The following is a 9,530-nucleotide window of genomic DNA, read 5'->3' as shown; positions in this document are numbered from 1 at the left end:
ATGTCCTCCATGGGAGAGTTGAAGTTCTTTCTAGGGTTCGAAGTGAAGCAAAGAAGAGAAGGAACCTTCATCAATCAATCCAAATACACTCAAGACATGCTCAAGAGATTCAAGCTAAGTGACGTCAAGCCGGCTTCCACTCCAATGCCACCAAGTGCCAACTTGACTTAGATCCCAATGGTAAAGTGGTGGATCAAAAGGTATATCGTTCCATGATTGGTTCCTTGCTTTACCTTTGTGCATCTAGACCGGACATCATGTTGAGTGTGGGAATTTGTGCACGGTTTCAAGCCGCACCTAAGGAAAGTCACTTTGTGGCGGTCAAACGAATCTTTCGATATTTGGCTCATACCCCAAACTTTGGCTTATGGTACCCAAGAGGATCAAACTTCAAGCTTGTAGGGTACTCAGATTCCGATTGGGCGGGAGACAAAGTGGATAGGAAGTCCACTTCCGGAGGGTGCCAATTCCTTGGTTGCTCTTTGGTAAGTTGGTCTTCCAAAAAGCAAAGTTGTGTGTCTCTCTCGTCCACCGAAGCGGAGTATGTGGCGGCCGGTAGTTGTTGTGCACAACTCTTATGGATGAGGCAAACTTTAAAGGATTACGGTGTCACTTGTGACAAAGTGCCTCTTTGGTGTGACAATGAAAGTGCCATCAAGATCTCTCTCAACCCGGTGCAACACTTCAAGACGAAGCATATTGAGATCCGGTATCAGTTCATCCAGGATCACATTAGGCGAGGAGAGATTGAACTCAACTACGTCAGCACTCATGATAACCTTGCAGATATCTTCAGGAAGCCCTTGGATGAAGCAAGATTTCGCGAGTTAAGGCATGAGCTAAATATCATCGATTCGAGCAATGTTGCTTGAACCCTTGCACACCCCACCATACTCAACGTGTTGTCCTATTTAGATGTAGGCATGGACATAGGGGGAGTGATGTTCTCTCAATGAACTCTCCCTCCCCCCATTATGCATAAATCAATCAAGTCGTTCACATTAGCCATGTTTGATGGTTCTTGTGCTTCAAAGACGAGTTTTGGTCATGGACCCAAGGATAATTCTTCGCGGTGCCATACCAATTGACTCAAACATAGGTGGCTTCGGCCACCGCCCTCTCTTTTGGAGAGGTGGTGTCTTTCTGGTTTTGTGTGTTGTGTGGTCTTGTGGTGTCGTGTTGGCTCAGAGTGGTTTGTGCAAAGATCCAGTTTTTCGTGCACTCGAAACGTGCATCTTCTTGAGCCCACGGTACTACCGCGTCTGGGCGCGGTACTACCGCTTTGGGAGGCAACCGCGCTACAGCACGGTACTACCGCTCTGGTGCATTACTTCGGAAGTACCGCGCCGTGCGGTACTACCGTATCTGGGCATGGTACTACCGCGCCGTCAAGGGCGCGTGGGGGTTATGACTCGGGCAGGGGAGTTCCAACTCCCCATACCCATTCATTGTCTCTCTCTCCACGTCTCTCCCTCTCAAGAACGGCACCGGAGGCCCTCACCGGATCTCCGTCTCCGGCCACTCTCCTCGGATTCCGACCGGTGGGATCGTTCCCCACCACTTCCTCTTGCCATGGACCAAGGTTTTTCCCCAAATCCCTCTTTTTCTTGGCTGTTCTCTTGCTTCTAGGTTTTTGGGGAGAAACTTGTCGTTCTTGAGATTTTAGGCCAAATCTATGCAAGAGTAGGATGTAGGAGAGTCGTGATGCGTAGGAAACATACTTCATATGCTGTCTTGAGGTAGCTTTGTCCAACCATAGTACCGTCGTGGTTTCGCGGGCTTTTTCAGATTTGAACCAGTTCAGATCTGACGCGGTGCGGTACTACCGTGCCCGATGTGCGGTACTACCGCTCTTGCGGTACTACCACCCGCCAGGTGCGGTACTACCGTACGGTGCGGTACTACCGCTCTGCAGACGCGGTACTACCGCGCCGACCGCGGCGCTAAGGTCGTACTACCGCTCCTACACCCGGTACTACCGTGATCTTGCATGGTACTACCGCGTATAAGAACCGTACTACTATCTTAGCTCTGCAGCTCTTGGCAGTACTACCGTAGGGATCAAATCTCTCTCTAGGCATTTTTCATGTGTGCTTTCTGCTTGTTTCACTTGCTTTGTTGTGGTCTTTGCATTAATCTCTCTTGGCTGTTGTGGGTGTTTTTGCGTTCTGTGTCTCAGGTGGTGGCTCTCATCGTTCCAATCCCAGTTGTGACACTGGCTCCAAGCGTCTGCGCAACCCCCAAGATGAAGCCCCAGAGGGCTCCAATGCCCCCAAGCGCAATGTCAAGACCACTGCCGGCAAGCAAAAGGAACCGGCTAAGGGCATGGACGAGATTTCAACCTCTGAGTATGTCGAGCGCCGGAAGATCAATCCCTATGTGAATCCTCGGGCTATCCTCAGAGGCACCGAGTTGTTCTGGACCAAGCAACAGGCTCTCATCTATCTGGATGTGATCAAGAACAACCAGAATACCTTCGTGGATGTCAAGTGGATAGACATGCATCACCTGCGGAAGGACAAGTTTCGTGACTATTTTGGAGAGGCTCTGGACTTGGTGGAGCAGTTTGCTATTGAGCCGGTGATCTCCTTTCACCTTGACTATGACCCTGAGCTCATCTGTCAGTTCTTTGCCTTAGTGTACTTTCATCCCGGGGAGGAGCGGAGGATGACCTGGATGACCAATGGCCGTCAGCTGTCTGCTACATGGAAAGAGTTCATGGATCTGCTGCACATTCCTGATGACGGGCTTCACACCCCCGTTGGCGTTCGCCCCCATGCCAACTCTGAGTCTGCCAACAAGAACCAGCTTCAGCCCTTCCTTGTTGAGAAGGTACTCCCCAATGGCAAGTCATCTTGGGTGTTAAACTCCTTTCTGGATATCATGCATCGCATCTTTCGCAACACTCTGTTCCCACGCATTGGCGACAAGGACAAGGTACATGCATATCTAGTGGACATGTTGCTCTTATGTGCAGAGGCACGTACTTCTCAGACTCAGCCACTTGATGTCTCACACATCATGTGGTGTGAGCTTCGGTTTGCGGTGTTCACTCGCAAGGTACCTATCTATGGACCGTACTTGTTTCTGCTGCTCTCCACCACTTGGGAGAAGACGTATCTAGGTGATGAGTTCCTTGCTCCAGACTGGATTCGCCATGAGTCCATCAGCCTCCGCGTCAAGCCCAACTGGGCCAACACCACTACCCATGTTGAGGCATCTTCTGCTAGGAGGGCTGCTGGTGAGGGGGAGGCTGCTGCTGTTGAGACTGTTGCTGAGGACCGTGCTGCTCGGTCTACCACTTCTTCCTCTGAGCCATCATGGGCCAAGAAGCTGAAGGACAAGATGAAGACTCTCTTCTGCATGCAGGCGAAGGGACAACACAGGGCTCACGTGGCTGACAAGGAGAGTCACCGCTGTGACAAGAAGGTGATGAGGCTCTTTGGAGAGGATGTGTCTGGCGGGTCTGAGGACGTCATCACACCTGAGGCTGCCTGGATGTCAAAGCAGGGCTACAAGTGGACCAGTTCAGAGGATGACATCGAGGAGACTATCCCTGCCGCTGAGTCTGACGAGGAGCACGAGGAGCAGTGGGACGAATTCTCCGCCTGAGCCACCCCGTGTGTGTAGGTGTCCTCTCTGCCTTTTTGGCGTCTCGATGCCAAAGGGGGAGAGAGTGTAGGGGTTTGCGTTGTGTCGTGCTTGGTGTGTTTGTTTGCTTTGTCGTTTGTACCTCGTTTGCCTCGTTTTCTTTTGTTTGGTTTGTGCCTTCGAGACCTATCCTCCATATGATGTAAGACATATGCACTCTATCTATCTTAGTTATCTTATGTTTGTACTATCTTGTCTAGTGATAGATATGCCTTGTCTCTATAATATAGGGGGAGCTCTGTTCCTATTTGTGCTCATCTAGGTGGCACACATTTAGGGGAGCCCGTCTATATTATAGAGAGGAGGGGTTTGCATTTACTTAATAGTATTTTCTTTGTGCAAATCCCGTTTTGTCATCAATCCACCAAAAAAGGGGAGATTGTAAGGACATATTTATCCCTAAGTGTTTTGGTGATTGATGACAACACATTTGCGGACTAATCGTGTGCCATGAGTATTCCAGACACTTCTCTGCTAGGCACAAGACAATTGGGTGCCCCTCGAAGACTGACGAAGACGGCGTCTTTTCTACGTTTCTTTTTGGTGGATTTGAGTCGTAGGAAAGCCGTACTATTAAGAGGGGGTCCGCGTTGGAAAGGTTTGGGTGGAATCATCACATACACGTCTCCTTTTATCCCCTCCTTCTTCCTTGGAGCTTCCTCCGTTTTCCTGCCTCCTGTGACTGGCTGCTGTTGTGGTTGCGGTAGTACTGCTCCTGGATCAACGGTAGTACCGTAGGCATCCACGGTAGTACCGCGCGGTGGCGCGGTAGTACCGCTGGTTCCCACGGTAGTACCGCTCCCCTGGAGCCGCACTACCGCTGCCCACCAGGCTAGTGCCGCCCCTTTGCGGTAGTAGGAGTGGATGTAATTTTTTACATCCGCACCTGCCGCGGTAGTATCGCTTTCGCCGTGCGGTAGTACCGCGCTATGCGGTCAGGCAGTAGTACCGCCCCTCGGCAGTACTACTGTGTCGGGTTTTTGCTACTTCCGTTTATTTGCGGAAGTAGGCACGGAAGTTCCCCTTCCCCCTGGCTGGGACTTTTGCCTTGCGGTAGTACCGCATGGGGGGCGCGGTAGTACCGCGCGTGCGGAAGTACCGCCCCCAGCTTTGCATCTGTTTCTGTGCTAGGGTCGCGGTAGTACAATGGGTCGGTACGGTAGTACCGCACTGCCGTGCGGTAGTACCGCTTGGTTGCAAGCAGTAGTACCGCGCGGCCTTGCGGTAGTACCGCTGGCCAGGCGCGGTAGTACCGCTGGCCGCGGGCTGGTTGGTGGGTAACGGTTGGATCTTTTCCACACACTATATAAGGGGTCTCCTTCTTCCTCGTTGACTTACCTCTTCCACCATAAAAGCTCCATTATTGCTCCAAGCTCCATTCTCGCCTGATCTCACTCCCTAGCCAACCAAACTTGTTGATTTGCTCGGGAGTGGTTGAGAAGGCCCCGATCTACACTTCCACCAAGAGATATTTGATTCCCCCTACTAATCCCTTGTGGATCTTGTTACTCTTGGGTGTTTGAGCATCCTAGACGGTTGAGGTCACCGCGAAGCCATAGTCCATTGTGGTGAAGCTTCTTGGTGTCGTTGGGAGCCTTCAATTGAGTTGTGGAGATTGCCCCAACCTCGTTTGTAAAGGTTCGGTCGCCGCCTCCAAGGGCACCAATAGTGGAATCACGGCATCTCGCATTGTGTGAGGGCGTGAGGAGATTACGGTGGCCCTAGTGGCTTCTTGGGAAGCATTGTGCCTCCACACCGCTCCAACGGAGACGTACTTCCTCTCAAAGGGAAGGAACTTCGACAACACATCCTCGTCTCCACCGTCTCCACTCTTGGTTATGTCGTGCCTTTACTTGTGTAGCTTATTTGTTTCATATATCTTGCTTGCTTGTGTTCCTATTCGTGTTGCATCATATAGGTTGCTCATCTAATTGCATATCTAGACAACCTACTTTGATGCAAAGTTTAAATTGCTAAAGAAAAGCTAAAAATTGTTAGTTGCCTATTCACCCCCCCCTAGTCAACCATATCGATCCTTTCAAAGACAAACTGACGTAGTCGAACGGGTCCTCACAAACGCGACGTTATCAGAACCAACCCGAAGAAGCAACACCGGAAAGAAGCACACAACATAGTAAACAACCAACACATGAACATGGCATGATATGCGGTATGCGGTGCATATGCATGATTTGGAAAGGAATGATTGAACCTGGCCTCAACTTGGAAATCCAAGAGTGCCACTGGAAAGAGGAGGTGATTTCGGTCGAAAACGATATAAAGATCACCGGAATCGGATGCACGGTTTGGAAATGGCAAGCAAAACAAGTATGGCGCCGGTCTGCGATTAACAACAAGTAGCCATCTAAATGCATCAAGATAAATATGCTACATCACTCAAACATAGAAACAAAATACATGGCAGGGATCCACTCATGATGCTTGACAAAAGATGAATACTGAGCTACGGCTAAATCACTCATTAACAGGTTCAAACAAGCATGGCAAAAGTGCAAATGATAATAGGTTTCAGACTTGGTGAAATTAACAGTATGTCAGGAATTTATCAGCAGGAAGCAATGTTTAGAGTAAGAAAACTACATGCTACAGGAACATATCATGGCAAAGCAAGGCATGTCATGAAGCTACTCTAAGCATATAACAAAAGTCCCTTAGTGACCATGAGCCAAAAGGGATCAGAAAATACAATTGCAAGCATTTGAACATAGCAAAAACATAAACAGATTCAGACTAGTGAAAAACTGGAACATGGCAAAACTGATTAACAAGGAGGCATGTTTACGAGCTTAATGAACTCACTACAAAGCATGGCATGACAAACTAAGCATACACCCATCAAGAAGACATGGCATAGAAGCTAGACATGGCAAGAACAACATCATAGCATGCATGGATCAATAGCAACATCTTTGGCAAGATCACTAAACATGTCAACAATCTGCCAGGATCATTTTATAGCAAAAGTAGAGCTCGATTTACTCAAGCTATGGTGCTCCATAATTGCAAACAAAGACACGGATGGATAGAGCATCACAATATAAACAAAACATGATTACTGATCATACTCAAAAGAGGCACGGATCACTAGGAAACAACATGAACATAAGGCATAAAAACAATAACAGGACAAGGACTTAGTGAAATTCTAAGTCCCTGAAAACAGCATCACTGAGTAGGCTACTTTGCATGCTTGTGCTAGTCACCACAAAGATCACAAAAATACATGGCATACACCCCTGTAAAGATAACATGGCATTCTACAAAACACATGTAGGGCTCAGGATCATAGCATGCACACATTAATCATGGCAAAAATGACAAAAGGCCATTTGCTGAAACAGATCTGACATAATCATCACATAGCCCTCTTCCAACGATATTTCGGGCATCAAGATGAGCTCCAATGAAAATGATTCAATGAGATGAAATGATGTACTCGACGAGACGAACATTTTGATATGCTACACGCACGAATCGGAGCCACGATGATAGAGTTATGACATGATGAATATGGCATGAAAAATATGCAGATCTGGGACTTAGAGAGAATTAGACCTCGCGGAAGTTGGACGGGGAGATCCCGGGATGGAGCGGAGCGGGACGGCGGGGCGCGTTTGGTTCGGGGAACGCCGCGATTCATGGTCGGGACCATGCAGATCTGGAGGAAGAGGTCAACTCTGGCGGTGAGTAACTCCGGCGATCGCCGGAACGGCAGATCCGCCCGTGAGGCATCGGGGGCGGTCGCGGTGGAGGTCGGGGAAGCCCCTGGCGGCGGCGGGTCGAGCTTGGGCTCGTGCATGGGACGCGGGGCACTCGCCGGCGATGGGCGAGGTCGCCGGCGGCCATGGCAGGGCGACACACGGGAGGCAGCGGGAGGCGGCGGTGCGGTGGAGCGCGTCGTGGTGGCGGTGGCCGGTTGCGGTGGAGGCGGTGATGCGGCGGAGGAGGCGGGGAAAGATGGCGGCCGGAGCGCTGCGGGGAGCGGCGGCGGGCAGTTGCCGGAGCGGCGGGCGGCGGCGCTGTGCGAAGGCGGCGGCGATGCTCGGGCGGCGGCGCGCAGACCCGGGCCCGGGCGGGTCCGCGATGGGCTTCGCGGGCCGGCGGCGGAGGACAAGTGGCGCGATCCGAATGGACGAGGGGGCGGAGGCGGACATGTCCGGGTCGGCGCGGACGTGTCCGGCGGCGCGAGGAGGAGGAGGTTAGGGTTTGCACCGTGAATTTCGGAGGGGGAGGTGTTTATATAGGTAGAGGGAGCTAGGAGAGTCCAAATGAGGTGCGGTTTTTGGCCACGTGATTATGATTGAACGACCGAGATGATGGAGGGGGTTTAGGTGGGTTTTGGACCACTTTGAAGGGGTGTTGGACTGCAACACACACGAGGCCTTTTCGGTCCCTCGGTTAACCGTTGGAGTATCAAACGAAGTCTAAATGGCACGAAACTTGACATGCGGTCTACCGGTAGTGAACCAAGGCCCATGACAAGTCTCGGTCCAAACCGAAAATATTTAACACCCGCACACAAAAAAAGGTAGAAAGGGACACCGGGTGACATAGGAGCGCCGGATTGCAAAACGGACAACAGGAAAAATGCTCGGATGCATGAGATGAATATGTATGCAAATGAAATGTACATGATGACATGATATGCAAAGCATAACACGCAAGCAATGACAAGGCAACAACATCGAATAACTGGAAGACACCTGGCACATCGGTCTCGGGACGTTACATTTACATAGCCTCCGGGCTCAAGCAACCAGACATAACTTGTTGGTGCAAGTACGAGTGAGTTTCTAGCTATACTATGTGCTTCCATATTCAATTCCCGACGTTCATTGTAGAAGGGAATATCCCATACAGTGGTCCTGAAGCTTCTGATCTCCCTGATGATTGATGTGTTTAGTGCACGATTTCCTTCCCGAATCCGTACCACTCCGACGCATTCTGTCACTGCAATCACAGTTTTCACCTAAAGATCTTGCCGTAAACAAAGGGCTTCTCTGCATGGTGTTGCTTCCACACAGGCTGGTTCTAGCGTGCCTTCAATAACGAGAACAAATGCACCTAGGATAGTCCCATCCATTGATCTAGCAATGGCCAATGCAGCACACCCACGAGCAGTATGTGCTAGCGCAGGGTTGACGTTCACCTTCACTACACTATTCGGTGGTGGGGTCCAACGAGCATATGTGCAACTCCTGTCCTTCCTGTGCCCTGGCTCACCTTGTCCTCATTGGATTCCAAATCCATGAGATATTTTGTGATAAAACTATTAGCCTCGAACGAGCTTGGTATTTTTCCTCATGGATGACATCCCATCTTGCTTTTAAATCGCGCATAGTGTAACGATAGCTTTAATATAATCTTTCTCCATGAATCAGTCCTCTATCTCTAACATCCAATACTTGGCATTTGACTCCTTACGGTCACAAATTCTCATATAGTTCTTCATCAACTAATAGCCAAACACATCGTGCCATTCTGCACTTAAGCAGGGAGTGCTGCCACGAATCCCGCAACCATCCGCAAATGGTGCACTCACTTGTTACCGACATGTTTCGATGGTTGGCAATGACACAGTCGACAAACTTTGGCAAAGCTAGCCTCTACGTGAAGACTTTAACCTTAGATGGCAACTTGTACTTCCACAGTTTAGTCCATGCCTTTTCTTTAGATGATGAATTTGATCGAGCCGTGGTATTGTGAACTGTATGTCTACGCAATTTTCCATTTGATCGGCAATTTGATACTGTGAATTTGATGGCAACTTGTACTTCCATAGTTTAGTCTACACGAATACTGTGAACTTGTACTCCCCTCTAATAAGGCCTCTCTTCCCTTTTTGGATACTTTGAACT

Source organism: Triticum dicoccoides, chromosome 2A (genome assembly GCF_002162155.2).
Source record: "Triticum dicoccoides isolate Atlit2015 ecotype Zavitan chromosome 2A, WEW_v2.0, whole genome shotgun sequence".
In the NCBI taxonomy this organism is placed as follows: Eukaryota; Viridiplantae; Streptophyta; class Magnoliopsida; order Poales; family Poaceae; genus Triticum; species Triticum dicoccoides.
Note: the sequence above shows the minus strand (reverse complement) of the source record.